Source organism: Ambystoma mexicanum, chromosome 1q, assembly GCF_040938575.1.
Source record: "Ambystoma mexicanum isolate Mex_15411 chromosome 1q, UKY_AmexF1_1, whole genome shotgun sequence".
Taxonomy (NCBI): Eukaryota; Metazoa; Chordata; class Amphibia; order Caudata; family Ambystomatidae; genus Ambystoma; species Ambystoma mexicanum.
Window position 1 is genome coordinate 1,340,637,338 of NC_090922.1, and position 15,851 is coordinate 1,340,653,188.

General features: G+C 49.2%; 1 protein-coding gene across 1 annotated transcript in view; it reads left to right on the forward strand.

The window, feature by feature from the left end:
* The window catches only part of NRDC (nardilysin convertase), a 1,236,039-nt gene that overhangs the window by 63,434 nt on the left and 1,156,754 nt on the right, over positions 1-15,851 (forward strand). The window lies entirely within an intron of this gene.

Sequence of the window (15,851 nt, forward strand, 5' to 3'; positions counted from 1 at the left end):
GAAATACCATGGGAAAGGATTGAGGACTTTTCTTTTCCACTCCACACACTGATCCCCTAAAACTCAAGTCAACAGTTGCTATTAGGATAGATTTATCTAAGTGTAATTTTGCTTCTATATTATGGAAACCCCCTTCCCCCTGAAACTTTTTCTTTGATTCGACTGACCTAACCTGACTTTTTCCAGTGGAGCCGAGCCTTTAGCTGTACTCTCCTGAGCTTTTGCTCATTGGTTAGGGGAAACTGATACATCCTTCAGACTGTCGGTACTGGGAATCTTTGTTTCCTTTAGTCTTTGACTATGTTAACATTTCTTGGTAACTTTTTTTTTTAGGGGATGAGTCCTCCGACGTATTGCATATCTATGACCGTAATCACCACAGCTGTGCTGCTTCGGAAAATCTTTTGGCGTCTGCGTCGATGACGTCGATACTCCGCCCTCGAGGACCTCCTCCGACGGCCGATGTCACTGCATGTTCTAAGTAGGACGCACGACACCCGTAGCCTCAGTTCAGTTTTTTCCGCGAACGTGTTCGCTTCGGAGATCTCGGTGCGCCTCGACTCTTTGGAGTTTCTGTTCTTTCTCGGTTCTTCAAACTTGTTCGTTTGTGAAGTTATCCTTCGTGATGTCTACCTCGTCTTCCACCCCGCATACGGGCTTTAAGAAGTGCGGGGACTGTGGGTCCAAGATGTCGGTGACGGACTCGCATGATGCCTGCCTCTGGTGCCTCGGGGAGGCCCATGACACGGATGATTGTGTCGACTGCCAGTCGCTTACGTCCAAAGCCTAGCGGGAGCGCAAGAAGAAACTGTCGGTAGGTAAGGTGTCCAAGGCACGGAAGTCGGGGTCTGCAGTGCTTTTGACGGATGATTCGAGGGGCGACTCTCTGCATTGTCGTGAGAAGTCCAGTGGGTCTCGGTCCCGGAGTAGGTCTGGCCACTCCTCTGCCTCTTTGAGGCACTCCCAGAAGCACGGTCATCGGTCGCCTTCCCCGTCCTCATCCGAGGACTCCGCCCGTCGGCGGGTCGCTTATCCCACCAAGCATGCGACGCCGGAGGAATGGGCTTCCTTAAAGGCTAGCGATTCTCGAATCGCAGGGCACTGGTCCGTCCGCGCCTCCGAGTGGGGTCGGTCATGATCAGTCGAGAGACACCGCTCGTACGCCTTTGGGCTCGGGTGGTCGGAACGATTCGCGAGAAAGGTCCCGCTCGGACCAGGGGAATCGTTCTTGTCATGCCCGTTGCAGGTCCCGGTCCTCGACGCGCTCGAGACCGTGTGCACCTGTGGTGTCTTCGAGGAAGACGTTGACACTGGGGTCGTCGGACTCTTTCGAGGCTCCGCCTCTGAAGAAGTCGTCGGCGCCCAGGCTGTCTAGGGACAGGCTCGGGGCTCCGCCCTCGAAGCCTGTGTCGACGCTGTTGATGCTGTCGGCGCCAGGTTCGGAGTCGATGCCGATTCCCTCGATGCCTTTTGAGGCTGTTTCGACAGGGGTACCACGGGGCACGGTGGAACCCCCTAGAAAGGCTCTGGCCAAGGTCAAGCATGTCTTTGTTCCCCATTCTGTGCCCTCTTACTGCCATCTTCAGTACATTACAGAGGTGGATGAGGGCTCTGATGATGGCATGGTTCCTGATACAGTGCCAGATGAGATTCTCTCGGGCCATAGCCAAATTGAGGACCTGCGTCAGTCCCTGCACGACGCCAGTGTTCTGGACACCTCTCCGGAGGTGGAGTTTTGTAGACCTGAGCCTGTCACACATGCCGACGCCTCGTACCGGCGCCTTATGTCTAGGGTTGCCGAGTACTTGGGGTGGTCTGCTCCCCCAGGGGATTTTCTTCAGGATGACCTTACGGATATCCTCGACCAAGGTCCACCAACTGACCCGGTACTGCCTTTCCATATGGCTCTACAGAGGAGGGTTGCGGCGACTTTGACAGCTCCGGAGAGTCTCCCGGCAGTGGGCAAGTCTTTGCCACGAAAATACCGCCCAGCCAGTAGCGACCCCTGCTACTTGACCAAGCACCCCACTCTGGAGAGTTTGGTGTTGCAGGCGGCTACGGCCCCAGGAAAGCAGGCATCGTATCCTACCATCCCTCCTGATAGGGACGACAAGCATTTTGATGGTTGGGCGAAGTGTTTTCTTCAGGGGGTATGGCGCTTCAGACGGCCAACTCCGTATGTGCCTTGTTGCGTTTCACGCACACTCTGTGGAACTGTGTTTCCTTAGCGGCTGAACATATTCCCAAAGGGGACGAACGGGATGGTTTCCTTGCTATGGTGCAGGATGGCAAGGATGCCATGTGTGAGGCCGTTCAGTCAGGTTTGGACATGGCAGATTGCGTATGCAGGTCCATGGCGGCGAGCAGTCATACGCAGGTTTGCGTGGTTGCGGAAGTCGGGGTTTGCTCCTGATGTGCAGGCCCGGCTCCTCAACATTCCCTTTGACGGGAACATCTTTTTGGCAGCAAGGCTGACGAGAGCCTTGAGAGGTTGCAGACCTCCGAAGCTGCAGCAAAGTCGTTGGGCGCTGCAGTTCGACAACCTCTGCCTTTTCGTCCTAGGGGACAGCAATGGAGGGGGGGGGGGGGGTTCCTTTCGTTATTACTCATCCTTTGGTAAAGCGAGAGGAGCTGCCAGTCAAAGGGGCCACCGTAGGAGTGCCAGAGGTGGAAAACAAGGTACTCTACGTGCCAAGGCTGCTCGGGCAGTTGCCTCTTTGCCCTCAGGCAACGCCGCAGCCGCTTCAGCTCAGTAATGAGGCCATGTCCCATGGTTCGCCGGTTGGGGGAAGGCTGGCACAGCATCTTGTAGAGTGGTGTGCTATTACTTCAGATGGATGGGTTCTGGAGATCATAGCCCACGGCTACTGTCTTCCTTTCCGGCAGAGGCCTCACGACAATCCACCGGGGAATCTCTCTGAAGAGTCCAGATCCGCTCCTTGCGCAGGAAATTCAATCCCTGCTGCAGAAAGGTGCCATAGAACTGGTGCCTGTAGTGGAGAGGAACAAGGGATCGTATTCCCCTTATTTTTTGATTTCCAAGAAAGACTGGGGATTGAGACCCATCATGGACTTGCGTGGTTTGAACAAACTCCTCAGGAAGGACAAGTTCAAGATGGTTACTCTCTCTCAAGTCCTCCAGGCCCTTCAACTTCAGGACTGGTTGGTGTCTCTCGACCTCAAGTACGCTTATTTTCATGTGCCGATCCATCCAAAGCACAAGAATTACCTGAAGTTCACGGTTGGCGACTCGCACTTTCAGTTTCAGGTCCTGCCGTTCGGATTGACCTCCGCCCCGAGGGTCTTCACCAGGCTCAGGGTAGTGGTGGCAGTGCATCTCAGGAAAAGGGGGATTCACGTCTACCCCTACCTGGACGATTGGTTGATCAGGGCACGCTCTCCTGAGCAAATCCTGGATCATCTGTCAGTCACCTGCCACTCCCTCCACAAGTTGGGCTTCTCCCTCAACTTAAAGAAGTCCCATTTGACACCAACTCAGAGGCTCAGTACTCGACACGTCCCTGGGACAGTGTTTTCCTCCCCAGGTGAGGGCTCATTACATTCAGCAGATGGTGCACAAGTTTCAGCTTGCCCAGAGTCTCCCAGCGTTCGAGTTCTTGAGATTGCTCGGCCTCATGGCATCCTGCATTCTTCTGGGGCCAGAAGCCGGGTTGCGGATGAGATCTTTGCAATGGGCTCTCAAGCTCCAGCGGTCTCAGTCCTCCGGCAGGATGTCGGACCCTGTTCAGGTGCCGTCCTCGGTCGCCCAGGACCTTCTGTGGTGGGCCGTCAAAGGCAATCTGAAGGGGGCTCCTTTTTGGCTACCCTGGCCGGAGGTGACGATCGTGACGGACGCATCCCTCATGGGATGGGGAGCTCATGCCAACGAGTTGACAGTCAGCGGTCGTTGGTTTCTGTCGGAGTCCAGACTCCATATCAATCGGTTGGAGCTGAGGGCCGTCGGGCTTGCCCTGAAGGCTTTTCTGCCGACTGTGCGAGGAAAGAATGTCCTGATCCTGACGGACAACACAGTGGCCATGCACTACCTCAACAAAAGGGGATGGGAGGGGGGGCAGGGTCACTTCCTCTGTGCAGGGAAGCGATGCAGCTCCGGTTCTGGGCAATCCAGCAGGAAGTTTCGATCTCGGCAGTTCATTTGGCCAGAGACGAAAACGAGATGGAGGACGCTCTGAGCAGGCAGAGCGCGATCTCTCACGAGTGGGAGTTGGCTCAGGAGATTCGCCTGGAGATCCTCGCCCTTTGGGGGACCCTTTAAATGGATCTCTTCGCCTCCAATGTCAACCGGAAGTGCGAAAGGTACTGCTCGCGGGAATTTCCGCCAAAAGGATCCTTAGGAGACACGTTCGTGGTGGAGTGGTCTTTCCCACTGCTGTACGTATTCCCTCCAGTCCCCGTCCTCCCGCAAGTGCTGCAGAGGTTACGAATGTTTGGTTCCCGGATGATCCTCGTTGCTCCGGCGTGGGCCCGTAGGACGTGGTACCCGACCTTCTCGACTTGTCCATCTGCCCTCCACGTCGTCTTCCCTACCGAGACGATCTGCTCTCATGGGAGGGGGGGGGTCAGGTTCTCCATCCAGAGGTCAGATCCCTCAACCTTCACACTTGGTTTCTGAAAGATTGACGTATAAGGATTGGGACCTCCCTGAATACGTGATGGAGGTGTTGCTTTCAGCAAGAAGGCCCGCAACTAAGTGCCTGTACCGTTGCCGTTGGCGAAAGTTCTGCGACTGGTGCAGGGTTAAGAGTGTGGATCCTTTTGCATGTGGCATTCCTGTGGTTCTGTCTTTTTTGCTTTCTTTAGCTCACGGGGGGCTTGCAAGTGGGTACGGTTAAAGGTTACCTGGCGGCGCTGTCCATATTTAAGCGCTCGTCTGAAGTGTTCTTATTTTAAAATTCCTTTAGTTTCTCAGTTTCTAAAAGGGCTCACTAATGTGTTCCCTCCGTCACCTTTCCAGGTGCCCGGTTGGGATTTCATCCTTGTCCTCAAGTTTCTGATGGGTGCTCCGTTTCAGCCTTTGCATTCTTGCCCTTTGAGACATAACTCTTAAAACTTTATTTTTGGTTGCGGTCCCTTCCGCTTGCAGAGTGAGTGAGTTACAGGCACTTTCAGTTAAGCCACCCTTCACTGTATTTCATAAGGACAGGGTTGTCTTGGAGTTCGTCCTTCCTTTCTTCTGAAGGTGGTGTCGGAATTTAATTTAGGCCAGAAGGTTGTTCTTCCGGCATTTCATCCTCCTCCACATCCTGGTAGGCTCGATCCTAGGAGAGCTTTAAGCTTTTATATTTCACGCATGTCCCGGGTCAGAGTGGACGATCAACTCTTCATTGGTTACGCTGGAAAGCGCTTGGGACAAGCTGTGACTAAGCAGACTTTGTCTCGCTGGATTATTCTGGCTATTTCTGAGTGTTACCGCTTGGCGGGTTAGGACCCACCGGTCGGCTTGCGGGCCCATTCTACCAGGGGTATGGCTACCTCTACTGCCCTACAGAGGGGTGTTCCTATTCGTAACCTCTATGACGCAGCCACCTGGACTTCGGTCCATACTTTTGTACGTCACTACTCCCTCGATTCCATCCGTGGGCAGAATCTGGCCTTTGGCAAGGCGGTCCTTTGCTCTGCAATTTAATTGGGCATTATACATTTCTTTTGCTAAATTGTTTTCCCACCTCCTTGCATTGGTACTGCTTTGGGAGTCTGTCATAGATATGGAATACGTCGGAAGCCCCAATGCCCTCGAAGAACAAGTTACTCTCTTACCTGGTAACGTTCTTTCGATGGGATGGTCCGACGTATTCCATATCGATCCCTGCCTGCCTTCCCTGCTACAGAATTTCTTATGCGATTGCAGCTTACATTTCCGCAAGGCTTTGTGTGGTCAGACTGGCAGAAGACTGGTGCCACACGTTCTGGGGGAAAAAACTACAACTGAGGCTACGGGCGTCATGCGTCCTACTTATAACATCCAGCGACGTCGGCCGTCGGAGGAGGTCCTCGAGGGCGGCGTATCGACGCAGGATGCAGACGCCGAAAGATTTTCCGAAGCAGCACAGCTGTGGTGACTACTGTCATAGATATGGAATACGTCGTCGTACCATCCCATCGAAAGAACGTTGTTCATCTGTGCGCCAAGTACCTTACTGTACCGTGCACAAGGGTCTTCTCATTTTATGGCCCTAGATACCCTCTAAGGATGTATTGGCAGTTATACAAGTGTTCTTTGGACAAACTGGTGGCAGCAGTTTACTTTACTGGTATTTTTACTTCTTTTTATTGTACCATACCGCGTTTATCGCGTTTGGTCCCTGACGGTGGCGTATATGGCCGTGCCACAAAGTCTTTATTTCTGTCCTTTGTCCATCTTGTCCTTTGCCTTCATCAAGGTGGAGCTGACCTAGGACTTCCTTATTTGGGCATGCAGACTCCCGTGAAAACCGCATCTTCGCAGGCACCTGCATATCACGTGTGCTAGTTCTCAGGAAGATGACTGGGACTGTCTGGTCCCAATCAACACTACTGGTGCCAGGATGTCTGTTATGTCTGACTGAGACCACTGTGGGTTATGATTGGCCCTGGCCCACGCCTTGCATGCATGCATGAGAGCAGATTTTCCATTGGTTATCCCAGATTTAAGTGCAAAACAAATCTTGGATAAGAGATGGGGCTCTGCATCCATTCCAGGTTGATAATACTGAAGTTCACTCCGAACTACAGAAGGAGCCAAGTATCCTAAAACGCTGAAGCAGACCCACAGAACTGCCAGAGATTCACTGGAAGGTTTGGCACCCTGATCCTGCTGCTGTCCCGTCGAACCCCTGCTTTTGTCATCTATCTTAGGTCTCCTGCAAGGGCACTTCAACCCTTTGGAGTAGTGGGAACAATTACTCTCGGCACCTACTGATTACCTGGGCCGTCCAGTGAACTGACCAGCTCAACCCTGGGTTATTGCATAGGAGCGTCACTGTCCCGTGGTGACCCTCGAGACTTCAAAAATCGCTACCTTGTGGTCCTTGGCCCTCTTCCCAACAAATTTTGTAGTCCTAGCTCCTCTGGGTCGCAATTTAGGAGAGTGCGCCATGCCACTTGTCTTTTGTGAGTCCTGTGTCACTACGTGTTGTTGACGGTTGCTGTAGGTGCTTTGCCTATCCGCCCTCCATCCGCTCTTCTGTGCCTTGAAGCCTACTGCACCAGAATTGTCTTCCTCTCAGTGAGCTGAGAAAAGGTTACTGTGGCGTCAGACTCGTCCTGTGCCGCAGCCTGAACTGGCAAAGTTTGGACCGATTTAGGCCGAGGGGTGGTGAGTATTTGCTTCACTTACCGGTGGCCCCTAGCATTTGTTTAGGCACACACTATGTAAATCGCAATATCCAAAGTTCGATAACTTGCCTTTAAAACTTTGACTCCCAGCCGTGACCAGCCCCCTTGAAATATGTAATCCTGCGCCACATTTCTCCATCTTGGCCCCCTCCGCCATCCCCCAATTTAAACCAAGTTCCATCGCTGTAATTTGCCTTTGCAGTCCGGGCATCCTTAATTGCATGTCTCTGGAGCATTATTAGTGTCCCAATATCCGATATCTCGGGTCCCTCCAGAGTTTGACGATTCCCATCCTGTCTCTCGTACCACCCGGGGGCTCGGAGGAACCCCCCTCTTTCCCTCCTGCATAAAAGCGTGCTTCATTCCTCTCTGAATGACCACAAACTAGTGTTCACCACTGCCGTAAGTTTATCCATTACCATCATGGTGTGCACCTTTCTTTCCCAATCCACCTTCAACAGGAGTTTCTCGTCGTTCCACCCCTGAGCTATAGCCAGCCGCCCCGCTCTGAGCATTGCTTCCCACATACTGGTGAGCCTCTTCTCATCCCTCTCTTTCGCTGGGACCCACAAAAGCATCTGTAGTGGATCCAAACCTAGCTGCACCCCCATAACCTCTTTCATCCAAGTTAGCACTTCATCCCAGAACACCCGCACTTTAGGACAACGTCACCACATATGGGAAAGGGAACCCATTTGGCCGCAGCCCCTTGGACAGAGGGGCGAGGCACCCGGAAACATCCTGGATATCTTCAGGTGATCTCTGTCCCACCCCATCAACATTTTATATTTGTGTTGCATTGTAGAAGTAAAAGAAATTCCATGAAAGGTTAACTTTGTAAATCTTAGCCCGTTCTGCCTCCGAAATATCCTCTCCCGCCAAGTCCACCCAGTGCCTCTGAAATGTTTGTCTCCCCATCAGGGACGCTAGATTTATGGCCTTTATATAATGTGGATTAAATGCCCTTCCTCGTAGGTGAGTCCAGAAGCTTTTCAAAGCGAGTAAGCTCCATCGCCGCTGAACCTCCCCACTTTGGGGCTGACAATATACCTTTGACCCCCAATATATTCAAATACTGAGATCGAATCCTGCCCCATCCTAATAGTCTCCATGTCTAAAAGTCCCCTCCTTGAACAACTGACCCACCCTCTCAGACCCCGGGAAGCAAGGTTGAAAGGGGCCCCCCATACCGTGGACATTGGCGAGGGCCATGACGACAGCAGACTGTTAATCCCGCTGTCATGCCAGACCGACCATAAAACACCCAATATGGGGCAAGTTCTAATTCGTTCCTGTATTGATTTGAGCAGTGACCAAAAATAGTCCCTCACCTTTAGAGGGTGTGCCACCAAATCCTCCAGATAGGTCCTCATTTTGTTGTTCATGTGTTCAAGCATTACATACAATTGAGCAGCTTTATAATACAATCGGATATTGAGAAAGCCAAACCTGCCCCTGTCTCTTGGCAGCGCAAGTGTTGCCATTTTCACCCTTGGCACTTTATTTTTAAATTTATAAACTTCTCCCAATAGATCAATCTCTCCGGGAGTTGACTCGGGATGCGCGTGAACAAATACAGGAGTCGGGCGGAGGGGGGGGGGGGGGGGGGGAGTGGGTAAGTTCATTTTCACTGAGTTCATGCTTCTGTACCAAGTGAAAACTAAATGGTCCGATCATTTTAAGCCCGATTTCAAAATCGCCAGGAGGGGGAGGGGTCATAATTAGATGTCCCCTCCCTCACAGTACCCTGGTAATATCAATCCAGAGGTATCCTATGCACTTATGTTCAACCTTCATTCCCAGATATCTCCTCCACGAGTCCGAGACACCATTGCTTTCAGACTGGCATTATACATGACTTTTCCACATTTATTTTAGGATCCGAGAAGTGGCTATGTATCGGGATTTGTTCAATTAGTGGTGGGAGCGAGTGCTGTACGTCCGTAAGATAGCCCAATATATTGTCAGCGAAGACTGACAGTTTACACTCTATTTCCCCACCTGCTCTACCCTTAATTTGTTGGTTTTACCAAATAACGACTGCCACAGGCTCTATTTCCCCTCTCAATGATAAAACCCTTGATTATTATTAATTCACCTCCTCCGCATTTAGTCTCTTTTTCACCAGAGTCGCACGCTCGGAGAGAATAACCCAGACCCGATGGATCTCCCCCTGCTCCACACCACCGCTGCCCCAGTGGAAACATTTCCGTATTGGCACCCCAGAAACTTAGTCACTGACGTTTTCCGAGCCGGGAGAGCGTTGAGCTATTTAAACTTCTGTGACCTGGCGACCTTTTCTGTCCTTCAATAAGCCCAGGCCAGACGCCCCTGCTATTGCTTATTCTGGGCCCTGAGGCCAGAGCCGCAGTTCTTCTGTAAGTTCAGTGATGACTCTCTGAATGTAATCCTCCGTTACCAATCTATATGAATAACCCTCCCATTCAAACAAGATTGAAAAAGGGAAGTCCCACTGATAACTTATCCCCTCATTGTTCAGCCATTTAGTTAGTGAGTGGTCCGCATTGCTTCCTTCTGGTCAGGGCGGATAGGTCTTGGTAAATAGTTATTTTGGCTGAGCCAAAATCAATCGGCCTTGCCTTCCTTGCTCTTTCCAATATCTTCATCATCTTTGTAGAATAGTGGAACCTAGCTAGTATTGTCCTTGGTCCTCTGGCACCCCTTCCTGCTCGCTGTGCCCAGTCAATTGTTGGTTCGTCGATTTGCATCCGAGTCAAATGGGACCCTCAATACTTCCATTATTTATCTTTTGATATCTGGCTCGGATTCACCCTCTTTCTCAGGAAATCCAAAGAAACTGAGGTCATTTCTTCTTTCTCTGGTCTCGAAATCGTCAATTTTTAACTTCACCTCCGTCTCCCTTCTTTATAGTTCTGACAACCGCATATCTTTTTGCGTCTCCACGTTATCAAGCGAGGATTGATTGCTCTCTGTGCCCTGCACCCTCTCTTCTATTGAGTCCATCCTTTGATCCATTTTGTCCAGTCTCTGGCCCAGCTTATTACTCGTGCCCCGTATTTCCTCCATAAGCGCAGCTATATCTTTCTTTGTGGATACTGAGTCATCCATCATCTTGCTTATTCGGGTGGGGTCCGTCAAAGCGAAATTCACTGTGGAGGGATGGAACTGGAATTTCTGTAAGGTCGTTCTCCAGGTCATCTATCAGGCTCCAATTAATCACTGCGAAACCCCCTCGCACCTGCGGACATTGGCGCTCCCTCCCCCTGCTTAGTCACTCTGTGGTCCTTAAAAACCAGACCCACCGTCATGATGGAACCCCGCTGTGGAAACACCAGACTGAGACCATCTCTCAGGGATCACAGGACCTTCCGGGCCTAGGGTTTAGGCAGTGTCAACCGCCTGTACTAGATTCACCCTCTTTGACCCAAGTGTCTTCTTCAAACCCCCGCGAGAGGGGGTGCGCCTCGAAACCAGAGTACCCACCAATAGCCACTGTCCGGCTGCCTCAAAGTACCCCAATGGGGCCCTTCATTACCCAGGGTCAAAGATCCCATTGGCACCCCGCCACCTGCCTCCTCTTAATCTGCCCCTTTCTTCTTGCAGTGGAATTGTCTCTATTTCAGATGTCCTGGGGGCTGGGGTGGTGGGTGTTTTTCAGTTCGCTGGCCTGTCCTGAGGACTCACTGTGGGTGCGGTGTTGATAGTTTCCCTTTCATACCAGCACGCTGGGTATTTCAATGGCCACCGATGAGGGTGATCTTCAGACTCCCTGCATCTGCTTTGTTTATGCCCTGGGTTTCTTTATTGCAGTGAAAGGATCTCCTTCCCTGCGCTTGCCCCGCGTCCCTTTGCTGGAGCGGGGCCTCTGTGCCTCGAAACCAGGGCCTGCTGAGGTCCCACAGGGCCCCCGGATTTGCAGACCCACACCACAGGGCCTCTCGTTGGATCTGCCTGGTCTCCGCTGCGGCCCGGAGTTACTCCTGCTCTGCTGTGCCTAGCCACATGGCTATCTCCGCTCTCCGATTGGTTCCACACTTGGAATGAGTGTCCCCGAGATCCACCTCTCGGCGGGGCCAACACCAGATGCGCACTTTGGAGGGGTAAAGGTGGGGGGCTCAGTTCCACTTTTCTCCGGGAGCGCAAGGAAGAGTTGACTTTCCCTCATGCACCCTCTGGTGGCCCAACCAATATACTTTTATGCATGAGAATCCTTTAAAAGGTCCTCCCTTTGGCAGGGATAGCCTGCGCTCCGTAACTATTCCCAAACATCAAAAGTCGCTCTGCCTGCAAGGATAGACCCTCCTCGAATAAGGGAACTTTCTTCACCTCCAGCCCCTTCCTGAACTGCTACAGCCCCCTGAAGAGGTACTGTTTTCGCTCTTGACCACAACCCTGCGTTGTAAACGCAATACTGTACTTTCCAGCTCAAAACTCCCCTCTTCGTAGGTTTGGACTGCTTAAGTTAAGGTTTGGATTCTGAAGATTGACTAATGCAATAATTGTGTTAACCCCCCTTCTGTTACAGATTGTGGATGTGTTTTCTCCCATCTTGCATTAGGCTGAAAGCAATTGTGTATATGCAACATAGTGATACGCTTATGTGGTAATTGTTTCTTATTGCTGTGGTTATTTGTGTTTGATTATAAGGCCTATAATAAATGTATATGTATTTTTGCTATATACCTGTCTAAGAGTAATCTGAGACTTGTTACGGTGTGTGCTCATTGTGGGCTTCCGATCACTCTCAACCCTCCTGTGACTTGGTCTTAACTGCCACAAAGCTACCTTGATTAGTCTGGCTTGTCCAGAAGGTTCCCCTGTGCCACTAAACTACGGTGGCCTCCTAAACGTCTGCCAACCAGGTCAGAGTTTAGAAATCCATCTTAACAGTTGCGCCCTCATATTTGTAACTATGGTGTCTGGTGAAATTTTGGTTCTCAGATCTCATAAATTAATATACTCTGGCACCAAATCCTCTTTTAGATTGACCGGACCATCTGACACTGGATCAGGGCCAGGTTCTCTACCAATTCGGTCGATTGAGCTTAGCAGCTTGTAACCTGAAGGGTGGGTCCCTTTGGACTATCTGAGGAAAATATGCGCGCCATACAGGAGTCCTCCGTCTGCCTCTTTAGACTGTGTACTCATTTATATCAAGATTTCCTGCATCTGAATTACAGATTCAAATGCTGCTCAGCATTGTGATCTTTGCGCAATTCTAACCATGACTTTCTCGATCTCCAACCCAGTGGTGAAATGTCATTTTGATGGATGCCATCTGTCCCCACTGAGAGAACCTCTGTGGGATCTCCATGTAGTCCTTATAGTTTGTCCACAGATTTGAATGTGGTCCATTTTGTCTGTACAATCGGAGCTTGGCTTAAAAGGAGTCAAATGTTATTAGGTAACACTCAAAGCTTTGGGACCAATTGTTAATATGCACATTTGGAATGTTGGTAATAGATGTGGAGTACTATAGATTTTGGGATATATTGACCCACTCAACAGTATTTCACCACATCACCAAGCTGCCTGTCTGCAGAAAACAGCAAATGGCTGCGCTGGCTCCTGTGCGCACCAGGACCTCAAAACTGCGGTTTTTGCAGTAATAAAAAGATGGCTGCACCCTCCTGCCAAGCACACTTCAGGCAGGATGGAACAAGGGGACACACTGAAGGAGTGTGCCAGTGTGTTCTGAAACATATAAGTGGAATAAAGTGAAAAGGCAACACTACTTTGCTGAAAACCCAAAACTCCCCTTCAAAATGAACTTTTTCACCCTTTAAAAATGCTGCTTTGACGCTAATTCCAGTTGTTATTTCTTAAACTACTGTGATTAAAAAGGCCCTGCCATGCCCAGGATATCTTATTGTGCTTTACCAAAACCAGGCATAATTCATGAATGACAGGCCCTGCCAAACCAACTCCGAGAGAAATCCACAAGGAACTCCATTTGTACTTGCACCGGAATACGTGTTTATTTATTTCCAAATGTATCCAAAGCTCAGCAGTTCAAAGAGAGTCTAACTCTGAGCCAGGTCAGTTTCAATATATCTGTGCTTCAGACAAAACTCCTGCTTTCAAGAACATTACTTTGGCTGCAAAGACACATTGGGAATCTGATGGAGCTGCCAAACCGAATTTAAAGAAAGAAATGCTTTTCACCACAAATGTAAAAAGTGGCCTTTGCAAACTGAAGGAAAAACAATTGCCTCTTTGAAAAGGAAATTGTTGAATGAAAGCTTGCCTTATTTAGCAATGTGGACGGGTTATATTGTTGGTGGTAATACACACAGGGGCTATTTTATTCCACAGGTTTGTTTTAATTCACGACCCAAAAGAAGAAAATAAAGATTTGAAATCACATGGGCTGAATTTGCAAGCTCTCAAAAAAGTTATTCCAGATGGCGGAGCTAAAAGCTTCCCCCTAAGGAATGGAGCCACACCATAAACTCTTAGCAGATACTAACACCTAAATGATAATTACTAGGTTGGAAAGAATATAGGCTAGGCTAACCCACGGAGAATGGGATTCCCACGGCAAAGAAGTTTGAATTGCGAAGGGGCAATAAAACCTGCAATCAAGCTTAGAAACCCCACCTTGCTTTGAAGGAAATGACAGTTGATAGCAGTTGAAGGAAGGTAAAAAAAAGATCCAGTGACAAAGGACTGCCATTTGTTTCCAAAGACTATTTCATAAATAAACTTTAAAGACTTTTATCTCTGCAGCAAGACTTTGTGAAAATGTAGAATTTTCAGTGTAAAAGTGATTGTTGGGTTTTTTTTTGGGCTTACTTTTAAGACTTGGTAGAATTCATTGATACCTTGGACAGAAAAGGCGAAGTATGGCGGATTACAAGAAAAGCATCCATGTTGCAAATGCTAATTTTTGTACATACATCCCTTATGATAATCCACACCTATGTATAAAGTTATAGGATTTCGAGTAATATTAATCCCATTGAAAAGCGCAAAAAACTGGTACAAGGGCGAATCACGGTCTCACGGACTGGAGGATTGGACTGCAATGTGCTGCACAAAAGATGTAACCTGGGTATATAATTTGCTAAGAGATTGCAATTGTACAAATGTATGTTTGTGGCAAAATCGGATTTTAGTTAAAGCAACTGTGGGAGGTTTTTGGACATTGTAAAACTTACCTCATGAATCCGACATCATTTTCCTGAGATCCAACCAGCTGAGAGCGAGGCGGAGACTATCGCCCTTGTTCAATCCCGTTGTTAGAGGCATATTTAGTTAGCCTGCCCCAGTCATATACTTTGATGTCACTATGCATTATAAATGAGGGTCCCTGACAAGACTCTAGACACACACTCTTCCTGACGTTCCTGCACTACGTTCCTGTTCCATCCATCCAGATTCCAGATCCCAACTACAAGGCCAAGCATTGCTGACCCCACTCCAGGGCCCACCGCAAAACCAAAGCATTGCTGATCCTGCTCCAGCAAGTCCTCAATTCTGAAAACCCACTAATCTCCCATTAAAAAGGGGAAAGCTGTGGTTTTTGGGAAGCATCCTGATACCTCTAACTGCATGCATCCTGCCATCCAGCTGACCTTTTAGTATCCAGTGACCAGAATTGCCAGTCCAGAAGTGCCATCCAGTGACCAGAACTGCCCAGCTGTTTGCCAGGCGTGCTGCCGTGTAGTGACCCGAATCATTGACGGTCCAAAATCCCCAACTAAAGTGGACTGTAAGTATCATCCCTACCCCATCTAAACCCATAGCCTATCTTGTCTTTGCCCTTATCCCACTCTCTAAGTCACCCTATCCTTATCATGATAACTTGTTCAAACTGTCAGAATCATCCTTGCAACCCTGCCATTGATTTCTACTGCTAGCACCAGCTCTTTAGTAATTTTGTCTTGTGTAATCCGAAGCCATTAGTCATCTTTCAAGTGATCGGACTGGTTCCGCCAAGGTTGGGCGCTGGGGTGAGAGGGTTGAACTTGTGAATCAACCCTGGAGCTTACTGTGTCCCTCTTTAGTGGCCTCTAGTGTAAAGTAAAACTGTTCTTGTCACAACTGATTTCCTTTCCTATTTCACAGTTCGATTACCTTGCAAACTTACCCAATTTACCAGCTAGAGACTTACTTTCACTTCCATTTTGTACCTGTGATCTATAGGTATCCCCCAACCAATCATTGTATTTCACCCATTTTTTATTAAAAACCGTTTGGGTAATTTCAGGCAGGAATTGAAAAATTGCAAAGTTTCCTACGTATCATTTTGCTGCTATCTGTTTTAAACTTTACACTTATTTTTTAACTGTATGCTCTTGGTAACCCATTCTTTGTGATTATTAGTCTTTGCATTGTTGCTTTAGTGAGGAAATATATCTGCTTCAAGTTTGTTAAAACACATTAATTATTTGTCCATTTCCGAGTGTCATTTCATAACATTTTAAGGGGTTTAAAATTTTCTTTTATTTGGGGAGGGAAAGTCAGATTTTGGGTTCAATTTCCTGTTTCTTATTCCTGATTACCTGCCGCTTCTGTTTATCCACTCAGAA